The 19390-nt window shown below is 42.5% G+C and overlaps 1 long non-coding RNA gene and 1 pseudogene across 1 annotated transcript; one reads left to right on the top strand and one right to left on the bottom strand.

Moving 5' to 3' along the window:
- The first annotated feature begins 9739 nt into the window (after positions 1-9739).
- On the top strand, positions 9740-18781 carry LOC124664604 (annotated as a pseudogene).
- On the bottom strand, positions 15989-17549 carry LOC124664492. The gene is made up of 2 exons (XR_006990447.1): positions 16831-17549; positions 15989-16745 (listed from the first exon to the last, which is right to left on the bottom strand). It is a non-coding gene; the product is annotated as an uncharacterized LOC124664492 (long non-coding RNA).
- Positions 18782-19390: the final 609 nt, after the last annotated feature.

Here is a 19390-nt window from a genome sequence, read left to right as displayed (position 1 = left end):
ATTGATTGATTAGTACTTGGATACCATTTTATTATTATCTGCAAATTCCCTGCCTCGATTGTTACATGAGTTTCTCTCATCCATGTGCCTACAATATTTAGTCGACCATAAAATCACAGCGATAAACTGTTCAAACTTTGAACTGCAAAATCTCGTAGAATCCTACACAGGCGCCGGGTGATCTGTATTCTGTAGCCTGCAGCAGAACATCGGTAGGCGATTAGGAACGTGCGGACGGAGACGCAATGAAGATGTCGAGGAGGACAGAGAGTCGGAGACCCGGAGTGTTGTATCTGTATCTTGCAGCGTACTCGGTAGTCGGTACTCGCCTGATCCGGTGATCGCGTCGAAGAGACGAAGACGCGGCGGCCGGCTGTTTCGCTGGAGGCACGCGAGACGCGATTGGTTTTCCTGGAGGCTGGAGCAATCTCGTTCCGTCTCGACGTATCGTATATGGCCAGATGACCAGATCGCACGTCCTGGCAGCGATCGCACGTCCCGGCAGCGATCACACGTCCGGCCCAGCTAGGTAGCACCAGCCCAGTTCGCGTCCGTTCAGCCCATTTCCTCTTTTTCCTTTTGCTTTTTCTTCAGAAACGAACACAACTTGTACAAAAATGTTTGTATATGTATAGATGCATATATATATGCGATTTTTTGCAAAAAATCAAGGTAGGGCAGATGCCATACCTTGCCCAAAGGGGAGCTCCGCCCCTGGCTATAAACGGTTACTACTGATAAACTCTTGCGAGCAAGTCTGTTTCTAGATGCAGCTGAATTGACAACTCCGCTATTAAGACTTACAAGTATTTTTTGGCTCTCCTTGTGTCGAATCAATAAATTGGGTTTTACTTCCCTCGAAGACTGTTGCGATCCCCTATACTTGTGGGTCATCACTTACCTGCAAGATTTCATCAACCCTAAGTCTCTCATGGTGGGAATTGTCGAGAAGCCCCCTCGACAGTGTTAGTGTTTAGATATATGCAAACTTAAATAAAGCTGAGAATTTTTTATGAACAAAAAAGGTGTATTTTTTTTGCCTTACAAAACTTTGTGGCTCACAGAAAATCATAAACAAAATAAAAAACATTTATATACAACAAGAAAAAATAGGAGAGAATATATTGTAGAAATTGATGGAAAAAAGATACTGATAGGCGCCACACGGATAGCTCGCCCGTACGACGGTGCGTTACGATTAGAATTTCATCCTGCTTGGTGCAACCGCTCATCTTTATCCCTTCCTCTTATCCACTCACGAGCATCTCCTATCCATTTGTTGTCTCTCTCTCTCTTTCAAAAGACTCCACGGGAGAACATCGCACCCCAGGCCACCACCGACGAGGTTGAGGAGGCGAATCGGGGGAAGCTGCATCGTCGAAGATTGGGAGGAGACTAATCGAGGAGGCCACCGTGCCGATGAGCACGGACCGGCTAGGCCTCCGCGCCGACAAGCCCAGCGCTACGCACGAAGGTCCCCTGACAGCCCGCCGGCCATGAGCATGAGGAGGAAGCTTCTTCCCCAAGGGCAGGGGCGCTACTGACGGCAAGCACGCAACATAAAGGCTGTCGCGGAGCGCAAATCGGGGAAGGCCAGGCCACCGCTGCGGAGCACGCATCATGAAAGGTCACCGAGCCCATGAAGACATGCTCACTAGGAGGAGGGATTCATCGAGCAGGGAGGGCGCCATCAACGAGCCCCCATGAAGAGCAGATCAACATGGACAAGACCAGGCATGCCGCCCCCATCAAGCGCAAGGAGGCCGCTGCCCACGAGCAAACTGAGGCGTGCATGCAATAGTTTCATGTTTTCCTCCTGAACAATTTATCTGCAAGTCGATTGATGATAGATGATTGCTAACGTGATGTGCTATATGATCTTCTCTTTTGTTAATTTGGCAAGTATTAAGTGATAATCTGGCAATCAATAAGTAGTAATTTGGTTGTTATTAGCAAGATAAGTAATCTGGACGAGTTCATATCTAGATTAGCGATAACCTAGTATTAGCTAACTGATAATATAGTAGGTAATTAGTAGCAAGATAATTAATCTGGATGAGTTTCATGTCTAGATTAACATCTGCAAAGTGATAATCTGATAATTGCTAACCGACAACCTGGTAATTGTTAGCAATATAATTAACCTGGATGGGTATGTGGCTATGTGCTTAGATTAAATTTTTGCAATTCCGCAATGGTAACCTGATATTTGCTAAGTGCTTATATGATAATCAGGCTAAGTGATAATTTGGTAATCGCTAAGTGCTAATCTGTTAATCAGTTTAAGTCACAAGAAAAATCTGATAGACATTTGCAAAGAATCTAGTAATCATCTGCAGATAATCAAGAAGTGATTTGCAATAAAGAGTGTCACTTTTTTACCCATCACTTTGTCTTGTTTGCTTCTTTTTATCAAAAACACAAAAAAATAGTTCATTTTATAGTTGTTTTGTTTTAATCTTGCTAAAATGAGTAATCATGAGAACACAAAGTTGTGTGACTTTACTTGCACAAACAACAATGATTTCATTTGTACACCTATTGCTCCACCTACTCCTGAAGCAGCTTTCTATGAAATTAAACCTGCTTTTTTAAATATTGTTATGGGAGAGCAATTTTTTGGTGTTAGTACTGATAATGATGCTTCTCACCATAATAATTTTGTTGAACTTTGTGAGATGCAAAATTATAAAGATGTAGATGGAGATATTATTAAACGGAAATTGTTTCCTTTCTCTTTGAGAGTGAGAGCTAAAGATTGGTTGCTATCTTTTTCTAGAAATAGTATTGATTCTTGAGAAGTGACATAATATTATCCTCTTGCTAAGATTATATCCTTGAGAAGTTACGTAATGAAATTTAAGAAATTTGATAATGAACATGTTTCTCAAGCTTGGAAAATAATGAAATCTTTGGAAAAGAATTGTCCCACTCATGGTGATTACTTGGAGATCATCCAAACTTTTTATGCAGGACTGAAATTTTCTTCAAGAAACCTTCTGGATTCAGCTGCTGTAGGTATCTTTATGTCCATCATTTTAGGGGCTGCAACAAAACTCCTTGATGATAAATTATTTTGAATGGCACACCGAGAGGGCTCCACAAGGTAATAAGGCAAATTCTATTGAAGAAACCCCTTCCTTGAGTGATAAGATTGATACCATTATGTTTATGTTTGTTAATGGTAAAGCTCATGTTGATCCAAATAATATTTCTTTAGCCTCTTTGGTTGCTCAAGAAGAGCATGTTGATGTGAACTTCATTAAAAGCAATAATTTTAACAACATTACTTATAGGAATAATTTTGGTAGTAACAATTATAGGTCATATCCTTCTAATAATGATAATGGTTATGGCAATTCTTATGGTAATTCCTACAACAAAAATAAAAGTGCACCCTCTGATCTGGAAGTCATGCTTAAGGACTTTATTAGTAAATAAACTGCTTTTAATAAATTCGTTGAGAAAAAGTTTGGTAAAATTGATGTTCTTGCTTCTAAAAATGATAGCCTTGCTCTTGATGTTGAACTTCTTAAACTAAAAGTTATGCCTCATGATGTTAAAGAAAGAAAGACTTTGAATGCCTTTCAATTTATAATTGATGACAATGTTAGGATGTTGGCTGAATTACATGTTAGGTAGAAAGAGATGATGAAATTGCTAGAAATAATAGTATGACTAAAGTTTGTACCATTACCACCACTAGTAGTGATGAAGTATCAAATGTTAGCAAACCTCCTACTATTAATGTTAAATAATTGGTGTAGAAAAAGTCCCCACTCCTACTACAAAATTTGCTAGAACCACTGAAACTATACGTTTATGATAAGAGTGCTGAAATTTTTCGAAGTATAGGAGACAATAGTCCTATTACCTCTGATAATAATGACATTGATTCTGATGGTTGTAATATCTCTGAACTAATTATGTTCCTACAAAAGCTTGTTAGAAGTTCTAGTGCTAGTGCTATAAATATGGCTTTTACAAAAATATTACAAATACTCTCGTGCAAATTAGAGAAGAAAAGTTAAAACATGAATCTTCTATTCCTAGGAAGTTAGAAAATGGTTGGGAGCCCATCATTAAGATGAAAGTGAATGACTTTAATTGCAATGTTTTATGTGATCTTGGTGCAAGCATCTCTGTTATGCCTAGAAAAATGTATGATATGCTTGATTTGCCACCTTTGAAACAATGTTATTTGGATGTTCATCTTGATGATATTGCTAAGAAGAAATCTTTGGGGAGAGTTAATAAAGTTTTTATTATGGTTAATAATAAGTTTGTCCCTGTTGACTTTGTTTTTTTGGATATTGAATGCAATGCTTCTTGTCCTATTGTTTTAGGAAGATCTTTTCTTAAAAGTGTTGGTGCTGTTATTGATATGAGAAATGTGATTATTAAATATCAATTCCCACTCAAGAAAAGTATGGAATACTTATCTAGAAAGACAAAGAAGCTACCTTTTGATTCTATTATTAGGATAAATTATGATGTTGATGCTTCTTCATTTGAAAATACTTGATTCAAGCTTTTTGCGCCTAGCTGAAAGGCGTTAAAGAAAAGCACTCTTCAGAGATAACACATGTTTTATTTCTGTAATTTTTCTTTTATTTAGTCTTGGAAGTTGTTATCTCTGTAATAAACTCTCCTTATCCTTTTATTTCGTTTTTGTGCGAATGATATCCTCTAATTGGAAGCAGGTATGATTTGGGGAAGTTGCTGTCCCGAAACAGATTTTGTGGTGTCACCAAAAACATTATTACTCCCAGCCAGAACATCGGATTGAGCTTACAATTTTTGAGCATATGCCCCGTGTTATTATCTAACTTTTATTAGTTATGCATTTTTCGATTTGAGCAAGAAAGGATGTTCGAAAAAATCAATATTTACCTGCTGTTCTGTTTTGACAGATTTCTGCCACTATTTGCATTTGCCTCTTAATCTATTTCTTTTTGAGTTCTTTTGAGAGGAAGAGCTTTTAAAAGAGGTTGCTACAGTAGCTAATGTTTTAATGGATGTTTTACTTGTGTTAGAACTGAACCAAAATAGATTTGTTATTTTGATTGTACTAATGTTGCTAATGAAAATTGTGTGAAGTTTTGTATGAAGGAAGTTTTCAAGTGTAGGGAGACAAGAATGATGTGATGATATGAAGGATGGACAGAAGCTCAAACTTGGGGATTCCCATATCACCCCAAGAAATATCAAAGTGTTACAAGCGTCAAAGCTTGGGCTGCCCAAGACATCCCCTTCTTCATCAACAAAAAATATCAGGTCATCTTTCAAGACAATATATTTTTATTGCTTCATATGCTATGTGTTGTTCCTGGAGCGCATTTATTTTTGTTTTTAGTTTTCTATTGTTTTGTTTGCTGTAGTATATGGTTGTATCCAAGCATATTTGTTTTGGATGATGACACACTCCGTTTCCATTGCCTAGGACACTCTAGTTTTCACTCTTATTGTTCTGCAACTGTTATCTTTTGCTAGTAATGCGTTTAGCTCTTGTTTTCCACTCTTATTTTGTTCAGAGATTTTTAGTTTTATTTAGTTAGGTATGATTATCTCTCTTATCTTTTTTTATTATTATCTATGAGAGTTGTTTCAAATAAATTGATTGGTGTTGAAGAAGAGTAAAATATTTCATGATTATAGTGTGCAAAAGGAAGCTTGTTTAGACTGCGGCTTAGACTTTAGCATGTCATGTTAGATGTTATTTTAATTGTATGCTTAGTAGTTATTGTTATAGCATGACTGGTCTCAAATATCTGAGAGTGCTTAATGTGCCATTGAAAGAATCAGTTTTGTTTGCATCATACAAAAGCATAATATTGTGGTATTCTACTTTGATGCTTTATTTGGGTTGATTTGGCACATGCTTACACCATGTTATGACAACAAACCAGCACCTCAAGCCTCTATGATCATTTAGTTTTTGACTTTTAATATCACTTTATACTTTAATTAATAATGTTTTGTCGCTATGCATGATTATGACCATTATTGCTCTCTAAGTTGGTCGCTCCCAGTCTTTTGCTAGCCTTCACATGTATTGAGTGTGAGCTCTACTCGTGCATCCAACTCCCAAAAAACCAAAGTTTGCCAATTGTGTCCACCATACCTACCTATATGTGGTATTTCATCGCCACTTCAAAGTAAATTGCTTGTGTGCTACCTTTAAACCTTAAAAAACTATTACCTATTTTGTGTTCCTGTTTTAACTCAAGAGGAAGTGTTGGATGCTTTATTATCTCTTTCATGTTTATTTGGCTTCGCACCTTAACTAGCATGCATAATTTGTTAGTCCCTAATATTGCAAAAAGAGCAGACAACTGAGTGCCTAGCCCACCTAAATAAACCAATAATAAAATAAATCTCCTAATACTATGGACTTGATAAATCATGAACTTAGCTTGTTTAAACAAAGGAGAAGAGGAACTTTATTGTTATCTCTATGGGAGCCGCTCTTGAAGCCATTAAGCATGAAAGGATGATAAATTATCTCATGCCATTCGTTGACATAGACATACATACCTCCCAAAATACATTTTCAATATCTCTATTTTATTCAAAATAAAAAAGCTCTAGCACAGGAGTAATCTCTGCTTCCCTCTGCGAAGGGCCTTTTTTTTACTTTTATGTTGAGTCTTCATCTTCTAACTTTATGCACCAATTAAGAGAGCATAGTTGTCATTCTGACTATAATGTGCATAGTCCCAAGACATATTGATTGATTCATAATTATGTTATTACTTGTTCTCAAATTATTTGTATCTAGTCACCATTTGAACTTTAAAGGTGTCCTAGCATTTATGTTTTGCTATTCCATGAAGGACAAGCTGAATACCACTTTGTTATGCTTTCTCTATGCTAAAAAACAAACAGTTGATTTCAGTGCACTTTTATTCATGATCTTTTGTTTGAGTTACTTTTCATGTTATAACATAATTGCTAAGTTCTACTGTTAGAATTATATCTATCATGCATATGTTTAGACTACTTTGATCTCAGCTCACAATGTTTTTACAATAACTTGATCAAGATTGTGTTGGCTGCAACCTCAAAAATTATTTTTATTATCACATACCTACTCGAGGACGAGCAAGAGTTAAGATTGGGGATGCTGATATCTATAATTTTTATGCTCCATGTTTGTTTTACACGATTGCTATATGTTTTGTTTACACTTCGTGGCATTTTTATGCATTTTCTGGAACTAACCTATTAACAGGATGCCACAATGCCGGTTCTTGTTTTCTGCTGTTTTTGTATTTCAGAAAAGTTGTACAGAAAATATTCTCAGAATTGGATGAAACAAAAGCGGAAGTTCCTATTTTTCTATCACGAAGACGGAGTCCAGAGGGGAGACGAATAAGATCCGGGAGGCGGTCGCACCACCCCTAGGCACGTGCCCTCCTGGCCACGCCTAGGTATGGTGTGGGGCCCTCGAGCATCCACCGACCTCACCCTTTCACCTATAAATCGACATCCTCGGGAAAATCCTAGATACCCGAACCTCCATCCACAAAAAGTTCCATCACCTCCATCGTCAACCCTAGTTCGGGAGGGTTCTGAAGCTCTTTCCGGCACCCTGCCGGAGAGGGAGATCATCACCGGAGGCCTCTTCATCACCATGTCCGCCTCCGAAGTGATGCGTGAGTAGTTCATCTCTAGACTACGGGTTCATAACAGTAGCTAGATGGTTATCTTCTCCTCTTTATGCTTCATGTTTAGATCTTGTGAGCTACCTATCATGATCAAGATCATCCTTATGTTGGTTAAAAAAAGATCATCCTTATGTAATGCTACATGTTGTGTTTCCCGAGAGTGGATTATTAGTCATAGATGCAGTTGCATTACGGTATATAAATCTTGTTTTAATGCTCAAATGAATCTCATAGTAATCATCTTGTCATGTATGATCTTTATTCTTTCAATTGCCTAGCTGTAATTTGTGTACCCAGCATGTTATTTATCTTTATGGAGAGACACCTCTACTGAACTGTGGACCCTAGTCCTTTCTTTTACACTGATAAAATCATCTACTGCAAACACTTGTTATGTTCTTACTACAAGTATTGTTCTCTTTATTACACTGCAAACAAGCATCTCTTTCCACACTATATGTCTAATGCTTTGTTTTCAGCAAAACCGGTGAGATTGACAACCTCACTGTAAGTTAGGGCAAAGTAGTTTGGTTGTGTTGTCTGCAGATTCCGCATTGTTGCTGACACCGGTAGTGCACCCTACCAAAGTTAGCTAGCAACAATATTTAGAAGTGATTTCTTTGTCATATTGATCGATTAAACCTACTGATGTGCTCATCATACTTCCTCGTGGGGTTTCCCAACTGCACTACATCATCTGACCATATAGAACGAGAAATGAACAATGGAAGAAAAGATGTTTAATAGTCTCGTCATGATGACAGAAGACACACTTTGGTAAGAATCACCCCCCGACGAAGATACCACGCAAACACTTTAGTTTTTAGTGGAATCTTCATCTTCCAAATTTCAAATTATTATCGACATGGATATCAGGTTGTACTAAAGCATTGTACATAGAGGTCACTGAGAAAACACCCAGTAAGGTTCCAGCGAAACACATCTAACCCTTGTGTCAACCGGACAAAATCTATACGTCATAACAAGTCATTCCATGATGCTTGTCTAGGTCCAATGAGACTTCGTCGGAACGACACATTCGGTGGTGAAGTTTCCAACACTTAGCGAGAGTATCGCTCTTGTGCCGCACTATATTATACAAAGCTGGGTATTGTTTCCGGAGCGTGACATTACCTAGCCATTTATCCTCCCAGAACCTAATCTCTGATCCATCCTTAATGGAGAAAGAACCAAATGGAAAGAAAAATTTCTTTATCGCCATAAGACCTGCCCAAAAATGGGAGTCATCGGGTTTCCAAGAAACCAGAGACAATGCATTAGAGTCGATGTACTTTCTCCTAAGGAGGGTTTGCCAAATTTCTTCCTGAGTAAGTAGCTTGAATAACCACTTACCAAGTAGAGTCCTATTTTTGATCTCGAGGTTTTGAATATCAAGACCACCTTGATCTTTGAGTCGGCAAACCACACTCCATTTCGTAAATCGATATTTCCGCTTCTCACTATCTTCTTGCCAGAAGAATCTTGACCGAAAGTAATCCAATCATTTTAAGACTCCTCCTGGCAGCTGAAAGAAAGAAATCATATACATCACCATGCTACTTAGTAGTACTAAATTTATGAAAACTAATCTTTCTCCCACGGATAGTAATTTGCCTTTTCAGCTACTTAATCTAATTTGTAATCGTTCCTCGACCAGATTCCATTCAGCTATGGTAAGTTTCCGATAATAAATAGGAATATTTAAATACCTAATAGGAAACTGGCCTCACCCGCAGCCAAATAATTGCAAAGCACTGGTTGTGCTAGGACTAGAATCTCTAATCAGTTCTTGGATTTTTTATCGTGCCCTGCTTAACTTTATGTAAGGTTGGATTTTTTCTGATCGTGTTGTTAGTAGGATGCTAGAAACTTGGAGTGATTTCGTGTTGTTTGCCGAAAACACGTGCCGAGTATCGGAATGTGTTTGTGTTTAGATGGCTAGTTTTGACGAGGAGACCTTCGTGCGTACGTGTAGGAGAGGTACTAGCTCGAATCTAATCGTATGAATACATGACATTAATCTAGTCGATTGTCTACTAGCTAACAACCATTAATTAAGGCGCCCAGCCATGGCGTCCACGGGGCAGAAGACGGCGTCGACGCACAGGTCGGCGGTGGTCCGAGGCACGCACGAGTTCCACATCGTCGGCTGCAGCGGCCGCAAGCGTTTCGCCAGTGCGGGCGTCACCATTGTCACCTCCATCAAGTCCGGCTCCTTCCTGGCCGGCGGACACACCTGGCCACTCGCCTGCGGCTTCGACCATGAAGGTCACCTCGCGACCATCACACTCGAGCTTCTCAGCATCGGCGCCAAGGACGGCGCCAAGGACGTCGTTGCCACTACGGGCATCAGGATCGAGGACCCGCTTGGTGATTGGCCGCCCGCCGTGTGGCGAAGCCAGGACGCCATGATATTCCAAGCGAATAGAACCTGGGAACTGTCCGTTCCAGACGACTACCATGGCCATGAATCCCGCTACGTGAGAGACGACAGGCTCACCGTCCGATGCACCGTCGACGTCTTGGAGGAGTACTCACCCGAAGCTGCTGTGGAGACTAGGAACTGTTTCGTCTGCGTGGTGCCGCCGCCGACCATTGCTCAGGATCTCCACAAACTTCTACTTGCCGATGACTCGGACTATGAGGAGACTACGGGAGAGATGTTGTATGCCGACGGCCACCAGCCATCAGCACAGGCTGTGCCGACGTTGACCGTCGGCATAGGCTGTGCCGACGGTGACCGTCGGCATAGCGTCGTCGGCATAGTTCTGGTCGGGGACTGTCCGATCACCGTCGGCACAGACTGGCCGTCGGTAAAACCGTCAATAGTATTTCAAAATTTTCAAATTTATTTTCGAAAAAATATTAAAAAAAAATGATTTTTTTATTTTTTTCACTTTTCTTCTTCTATTTTTTACTTGTTAATCTTTCACAATCACACTTAGTACACTTAATCTTAGGTCAAATTGCACTTATAGTCAAACTTCCCAGTTAGTCACCCATCCTCGCACTACTCCCGCCCCGGCACGCTTAACTTCTTGGTTCTCTTCGGATGAGCTTACCTGAAAGAAATGACACCTTGATGTTATATTACCATATCTACCATATTAACCCTTTGACCGTGATGTCACACCTCTATATTTTTAAATTCTAAACAATTATTTAAGTAAACAACAATGAATATATATATATAAATAATAATAATATAGAATTTGAAATACAATTAAATGATTTTATTTTTTGTTTTTTATTTAATAAGGAATAATTAATATCAGTAAATACGAATTTGGAAAATAATATGTCTAAATTGATCAGAAAAATGAGAGGAATACAAATATGACATCCATATCATCTTTTGAACCTACAAAGTTAACTTACCCAAAAATCATGAGCATTAAATCAACTACCTCTAGTTTAAATTTGACTGACTTTATCGAAAATGAGGTGGAAAACGGCCTCGGCATGGCATAGTTTGCCGAAACAAGGTCATATTTGGCACGTGTGTGGGCCCTAGGATGGGAAGTAAGACCCCGGATGCGCATTTCAAATCCGATCCACGGTTGGCCATCTTTTCATTTTTAGCGTGCCCAAACGGTTTTTATTTGTGAAGCAGCTACATGGGACGCATTTTAGTATGAAGTGAAACCTCCGTACGATGATAGTAGATCACCTACGCACCATCTATCACATGCCATGTGCACGCGTTAGCTTTTTGGGAACCCATGCGGCTTCCGGCGGTGTCCTGCCGTATCCGCTGAAAACTGACCGGATTTGAACTAGGGGTCAATTATCCATCGCTCCAGAAATTCCGGAAAAATTGTTTTTAGTTCAACGACGCATCATTATATGTGCTAATTTTTGTCTGTTTAGTTTGTTCGCGAATGGGTGCACCCGCACGCCCGGTACGGCGATACCGCTTGTCTCGGGGGTCCTGTTTTGGCCAGATGACAATTTGAACGAAGTCAAAAAAATCCCACAGAGCCGCGTGACGTCATTTTATATGTCATAGTAACTATTCTGTTTGTTAAAACTGAGATACGGTAATTATTTTAAAAAACCCTTCACGAAAAGGGCTATCACGTCCGGAGTTCTATGGATTTCAAGGGAAATGAGGTGGGAAACGGCCTCGGCATGGCATAGTTTGCCAAAACGAGATCATATTTGGCACGTGTGTGGGCCCTAGGATGGGAAGTAACACCCCAGACGCGCATTTCTAATCCGATCTACGGTCGGCCATCTTTTCATTTTTAGCGTGCCCAAACGGTTTTTATTTGTGAAGCAGCTACATGGGGCGCATTTTAGTATGAAGTGAAACCTACGTGCGATGATAGTAGACCACCTACGCACCACCTATCGGATGACATGTGCACGCGTTAGCTTTTGGGAACCCATGCGGCTTCCAGCGGTGTCCCGCCGTATCCGCCGGAAACCGACCGGATTTGAACTAGGGGTCAACTATCCGTCGCTCCGTAAATTCCGGAAAAATTGTTTTTAGTTCAACAACGCATCATTATATGTGCTAATTTTTGTCCGTTTAGTTTGTTCGCGAATGGGTGCACCCGCACACCCGGTACGGCGATACCGCATGTCCCGGGGGTCCTGTTTTGGCCAGATGGCTTTTTGAACGAAGTCAAAAAAATCCCACGAAGCCGGGTGCCGTCATTTTATATGTCATAGTAACTATTCCGTTTGTCAAAACTGGGATACGGAAATTATTTTTAAAAACCCTTCATGAAAATGGCTATCACGTCCGGAGTTTTATGGACTTCAGGTGAAATGAGGTGGGAAACGGCCTCGGTATGGCATAGTTTGCCGAAACAAGATCATATTTGGCACGTGTGTGGGCCCTAGGATGGGAAGCAAGACCCCGGACGCAGATTTCTAATCCGACCTACGGACGACCATCTTTTCATTTTTAGCGTGCCCAAACGATTTTTATTTGTGAAGCAACTACATGGGGCGTATTTTAGTATAACATAAAACTTCCGTGCAATGATAGTAGACCACCTACACACCACCTATCACAAGACATGTGGACTCGTTAGCATTTTGGGAACCCATGCGGCCTCCGGCGGTGTCCCGTCGAATCCGCTGGAAACTGACCAGATTTGAACTAGGGGTGAACTATCTGTCGGTCCAGAAATTCCGGAAACGTTGTTTTAAGTTCTACGACGCATCATTATATGTGCTAATTTTTGTCTGTTTAGTTTGTTCGTGAATGGGCGCACCCGCACGCCCGATACGGCGATACCGCATGTCCCGGCGGTCCTGTTTTGGCCAGATGACAATTTGAACGAAGTCCAAAAATCCCACGGAGCCGCGTGACATCATTTTATATGTCATAGTAACTATTCCGTTTGTTAAAACTGGGATACGACAATTATTTCGAAAAACCCTTCACGAAAAGGGCTATCACGTCTGGAGTTCTATGGATTTTAGGGGAAATGAGGTGGGAAACGGTCTCGGCATGGCATAGTTTGCCGAAACGAGATCATATTTGGCACGTGTGTGGACCCTAGGATGGGAAGCAAGTCCTCGGACGCGGATTTCTAATCCGACCCACGAGCGACAATTTTTTCATTTTTGGCGTGTGTGAAAGCCATGAAACCTCGAACATTATAGCTCATTTCTAAAAAGATTTGTTTAGGTATTTGAAATATTCCATTTTTTATATTTTCTATGATAGATCTTGTTTTTCTGCAAAATTTGATATATTATACTTATTTTTCTCAATTAGAATGATTTAGTTATGATTTTTTGAAGACTGCTGTGCAGAAATAGAAAAAAGCTATGCCGACGGTATAACCGTCGGCACAGGTCTGTAGTAAAAAAAAGAAAAAAAAATGTTGTGCCGACGGCCAGACTGGTGCCGACGGCTTGTGCCGACGGCCATTTTAACGCTGACGGCGATCTTTGTCGCCGCGGTTCGGATGCTTCTGTGCCGACGGCTCCGATATTTGACCGTCGGCACTCACGGCGGCCGTCGGCACATCTGTGCTCTCCCGTAGTGAGAGGAGGCGACGTTGCATGGAGCCAGATGTGACATTCGTCGTGGAGGAGACCGAGATCCAGGCGCATAAGCTGGTGCTCGCGATGCGATCATCGGTCTTCGCCGCGGAGTTCCGGTGGCACACGAACGGGACGCGCCTCAGCATCGATGACATGAGCGCATCCACCTTCAGGGCTATGCTCCGCTTCATCTACACGGACGAGCTTCCCATTAAAGCAAGAAATACAGCGGCCCAGCCCCAGCGTGCGTGCAAAGAGAAGTATGCGTCGAAGCGGTGTGGATCCATGGCACGCGACCTGCTCGTGGCCGCGGATCGGTACGACCTGGAGAGGCTGAGGCTCATGTGCCACAACATATTAGCAGAGACCATTGACACCTCGACTGTCATGTGTCATGGGGACATTGTTGCTGGTGCGCGCGTGGCCGTCACTGCTGCCGTCAACTCGAGGATTCCTGCATCGAGTACATAGCATCTCACCCCGAGGTATACGCCGCTGTGATGGCGACGGAGGAGTGCCAGGAGCTCAAGAAAAGCTGCAGCCCTTTGATTATCGAGATCATGGAAAGAGTAGCCACGCACAACCACAACCGCAACGGGGCCTTCGAGTCCTCCTCCACGCCGGGTAGGCTTCTGGAAAAGAGCTGGTCAATGTATAGTGCGTCAGAGGAGGTACACGGCGTCCACGAGTTCAGGATCCATAACTTTTGCGACGTCATGAGGAGCCTTGGTGTTTACCAAACGATCTGTTCGGGCAGTTTTCAGGTCAGCAATTACGATTGGATGTTGGAGATGTACCCATCAGAAGAGCGCCAAGGGAGTATCTCTATGAACCTCAGGCTGTTGAGTTACCCACCAGCCGAGGGTATCAAGGTGAACGAGAACTATATGGTCTACGACCCAAGTGCAAAGGCTCCTGTGAATGTGAGAAAAGATGCAGTTGTCCCCACCACATATACCCAAAAGGATGAAGCCTGGGGATACGAAAACTTTATTATATTTGAATCCGCAAAATCGCGGTACCTAGCACATGATACAAGTTTTACAATGATTGGCATTTCTAATAACCGTCTATCCACCCTGATCTAACGGTGTTAAATAGACGGAACCAAACCAACGGAACCAAAAATATGGGACCGGAACCAAAATTCGTGGGACCGGATCCTCTAATACATTTTGTAAAAATTATAAAAAACGGACGTCCTTTCGAACAGCCAAATCATCAGATGAAACCGTGCGAATCTTAAAGCAACAAACAATACACATCTTGCAAATCTCTCCTGATGAACTCATCCCAACTCGTTTCTCACTGTCGGTTTCTCTTTACCCCGCTATCCTGCACGGAGAGGCAGTGAGGGGAGGAGCGGCAGCGGTGTCCTGGTGCGGTAGTTTTGCTCTGGTTCTAGCCGCCGGCTCTAGGCGAGGAGGGAGGTGGGGCGCCAGGTTGGGGGAATCGGTGGCGGGCTGGGCTCTGGCCGCCGCCGCCGCTGGCGCTAGGCGAGAAAGGAGCGGGCGATGAAACCCACCTTGCGCCCAGCCGTCATCATCGACAACGGCAGTACACAACTCTATCCTCCAGTTTCACCCGCGTGGGTTGAACAGCAGCTACAGGAAGATGGGATTCACTGGGAACGTGGAGCCCTGCTTCATAACCCACCGCTGTTGCCATCAGCGACTCCTTCTCCAACCAGACAAGGGCCACCGACAAGGGGATCTATCTGGCGCAGCATACCGCGGGCCTCATGGCCGATCACAACTTATTCATCGGTCCTGTTCTAGCAGCACATACAGCTTGAGCTACCCCATTCGCAATGTTCAGATGGGTGCCAATTGTACTGCAGTGCTGAATGCTGATGGTTTGCCACCGCAATGTGTGCGTGTCTTCGTGTGTGATCTTCATTGGATTTTCAGCTGAAAATTGACTGGTCAGGTTGACAACTGGGGCACCATGGAGAAGTTTTCGCAGTGGGACATTGTCTTTAGTTAGTTAGTGGCCTTGCTTCCGAGTAAGCTTGTATTACTGCTCATTGGGATGTATAATTTGAATACGTTGAGATACCAGCAGATGAACGCAGAGACGCACTCTTGGTTTCCCACTACTCATTGAGGTGGATGTTTAGCCTAAATTAAAGAAGTCCAGCATTGCAGTGGCAAAATTGTTGCATGCCAAGAGAAAACTATATGTGACAGACTTACTGCAATGAATACGGCTCCAACTGACGGTGTGACAAACCTACTATAATAAATTTCTATCCGATTTAGCCGCAGGATATTCATCTTGGTTTTTTCTCTTATATTTCAGCCAAGCAATTTGAAATACATAGGACCAGGGTAGTATTAAGGCATTCCCAGTAGTTACAAATCGCAATATGGCTCCATAAGAGGGGCACATCAAAACAAAATAGTAGAGCTCAATGCCTATCCTTCATAAGAAAAACAACTAAATGTTACAAGGAAAAGCTAGTATTTTCCAATGTATACAAACTTTGGGGAGCAAAAATGGTTACTGGCAACTATAACCAGACTAAATTCTCATGAAAAGCAACGTTGCTTGGAGAAACTAAAGTACTCCTCCTTATGAACGTTAATCTGGCCACATGCACTTGTGCACACCTAATTGCTTCCGCATTTTTCTAATAAACTCGTTCGTGACTAGAAATCTGAATTCACCTCCCTTGAACTTTCTCAAGATTATTGACCTTGCAAGCTTTCCGAGATCTTTCTTGAAGTTTTTCAAGACTGTTGACCTTGCAAGCTTCCCAAGATCTCCATGTAGCTCGATAGCTTTTATCCCACGGGCCTCCAACTTAAATAAAACATCCTTCAGTAGCTTGGTGTTGTTCATAAATGCAATCACTGTCTGTGCTTCCAGAGCATGGATTCATCTCCTTAAGGTGTCAACTTTGTGTTGAGCCTCCGATGTACTAGTTGCTTTACTGAGATATTGGGATGATTCTTGAAAATCAACAGGACCGTATCATTATTATTTCTAGTGGAAGCATTACACTGATGGTGTGATGTTGCTGCCAGTCTGAGACCTTGCCGCCCGCCGCCTCCACGAAGCCACCTGGGACACATCAAAACACAACACAGTCAACAATCGAGACAGATTTAGCTGGGGGAGCAGGATCAAGTGCATTGGCGGGGTGTACCTTGGTTGGAAGACCTGAATTCTTTGATTCTACACATGCCCTGAGAGGTTACTCAGAACTAAGGAAACAATAAGAACCATGGAATTAGAAGAAACACAAAAAAAATGAAGGAATTTTAGGTCCTTATAAATGGTGACAACCTGTGATAATAAGTTTAGGCTAGCAGGAGAGGTCCTCAGTTCTATGGGGCAACATACGCAGTTTCAGTTAAAATTATTCAAAACTGAGTGTTCAGAGATCTTGTGTATTTTCGATTGCTTGTTTTGGTCAGAAAAATCAGTATAGTGAACCCACAGGTTTCAGTATCGGTATAGTGAGGCATATGTTGACTGGTGTATGCATGTTTTATTGCAGTTTAGTTACCTGATAAGTATAAAAATCATTGAATTGCTGCAATTAACCATTACACATAAGGTGTGGTAGTGTCCGTATGCACATGCACAAGAGCATTAGAAATCAGTTTCTCATCCAGCATCACTTTATGTAACATGTATATGTGGCTGCTAACTGAACATATGCATGCACATCTCTTAACTGAGAATTTACCTAAGCTCCTGACCCTAGTTCCTGTTTTGCCCAGTGAATGAATGACTTGTTTAAATGCATGTCTGAATCAGGATACAGATCCGTGAGAGTTAGACTGTAGCTGACTCTCCCGGCGATCCCCGTGACGGAGGTGAGGGGGGCTGCGCCGGAGAGGGCGGCGGCGGCTGGCGGCTGCGACGAAGAGAGGGGCGGCGGTGGCTGCCGGCTGCGATGGAGGGAGGGGGCAGCTGCGACGGAGGGAGGCGGCGGCGGCTGCGGCTCGCGTCTGCGAGGGGGTGGCGGCAGCTCGCCTACGATGGAGGAGATGGGCCGGCCGTGCCGGCTGGTGGCTGCAACGGAGGAGAGGGGGCGGCCGCGACGGAGGGAGGGGCGGCGGCGGCTCGAGTCTGCGATGGAGTGAAGGCGGCGGCTCGGCGTGTGCGTTTTGGAGATGAAGCACGATTGATTATCTTTTTTTCCTGACTATATATGATTTCAAGAGTTGATCTTCAAAACGTTCAGTTAAAATTATTGAAGTATTATAGAAGTTACACACCAATTTAATCAACGGTTAGGAAAAAATACATAAGACGGAACCTAGATTCGATTAGACGGAACTGAAGTTCCGTGCCAATCACCGTAAAAGAGCTCAGCACATGATGGTTCCTTAACCATATATGCTAATATTGCCATCACCAAAGAGCAGCCCTACACTAGCTCGAGCATCCCGACCACGGGAGCCACGGTCATTGTGCCATCGTCAAGCATCGCCTTGCAACTCCAGCAACTAATGGTGAGCGAGCAGGGGGCGGACGTGCGGTTTCTTGTCGAGGGTAGCGAGATTCGCGCGCATGGTCTTGTTATTGCTGCGCGATCGCCAATCCTATTTGAAGCGGTGGCGGCGGCAGCGGACAACAACGATAATCTCCGTGTTGTATCCATTAATGGCGTCAAGGCAACTGTCTTCAAGGCTGTGCTCCACTTTGTCTACACCGATGAACTGCCGACCTTTTGTAGCACGGTGATTGCAGAAGATGTGCTGGCCGCGGCATGCCGGTTTGGCCTCGGTAGGATGAAAATCATTTGCGAAAACATTTTGGCCGAGAAAATCTCGCAAGACAACGCGTTCGACATACTGATGGTGGCGCGCAGTCACGACTGTTCGAAACTCGAGGATTACTGCTTGGATTTCATTTTGTCGGTTCCACCCTTGGCCAAGGACGTGATGAAAACGGTCAGCCTCAGTTGGCAATTCTATTGTTCTTGGTAATGGATTTCTTAAATATTACTGATCATTATCTTTTGTCATCTGTTTTGCCAGATTCTTTTGTTGTCACAGCATGTTCCGACGCAGGAGCGACATCTCGCAAAGGACGTCGTCGCCGTGGCCGGCATCAGGATGGAGGTCCCGCGTGTCCAGTGGTGAAGAGGCGACGCAAACAGGTAGATTGATTCCTCGCAGCTGGAGCTTGAAGCTGTCGGTTCAAGACACAATGGATGGCCTATCCAGGATGTGATACAAAAGATGAAGATGAGTTGGTTTCTAGACCATAGGTGCAAAATTTTGCGGCCGTCTATTGACAGGTTGATTTGATATAGAGAAAGGCGCCTTTCCCTAAATCTTTTGCACGTGTGTCGCTCACCAATCGAATTATATAAAATATAAACTTGTAAGAATTAGGGCTTAGGATAAACAAGACTCTCTAAATCTCTTTTCTCGAAAGATTGGAATTGATATCTTGATAATTGACAATGTCAATCACAAGTAACGGTAGGTAAGAATGGTGGTGGTTAAGCTAGGAATTAGATAGAATAAGGTAAGGATATAGTTGAGTTGGGCTTTAGGTTGATTGATTATGTGCCAGAGGATTGTCTAGCACATGAATGTCTTGATGGCCAGAGAAGATAAGTTAACCATCAAGTTTTACTTGTTTCTTTAAGGATGTGTGTCGTATTATTCACTTTTATTTACGACTCTTACTTCTACCATCATAGTCATAGAAGTTCACCAAAGAATATTTCAAGGTTTTAACAC

This window comes from Lolium rigidum, chromosome 6, assembly GCF_022539505.1.
Source record: "Lolium rigidum isolate FL_2022 chromosome 6, APGP_CSIRO_Lrig_0.1, whole genome shotgun sequence".
NCBI classification, from domain to species: domain Eukaryota; kingdom Viridiplantae; phylum Streptophyta; class Magnoliopsida; order Poales; family Poaceae; genus Lolium; species Lolium rigidum.
This window is presented reverse-complemented; position numbering and strand designations above follow the sequence as displayed.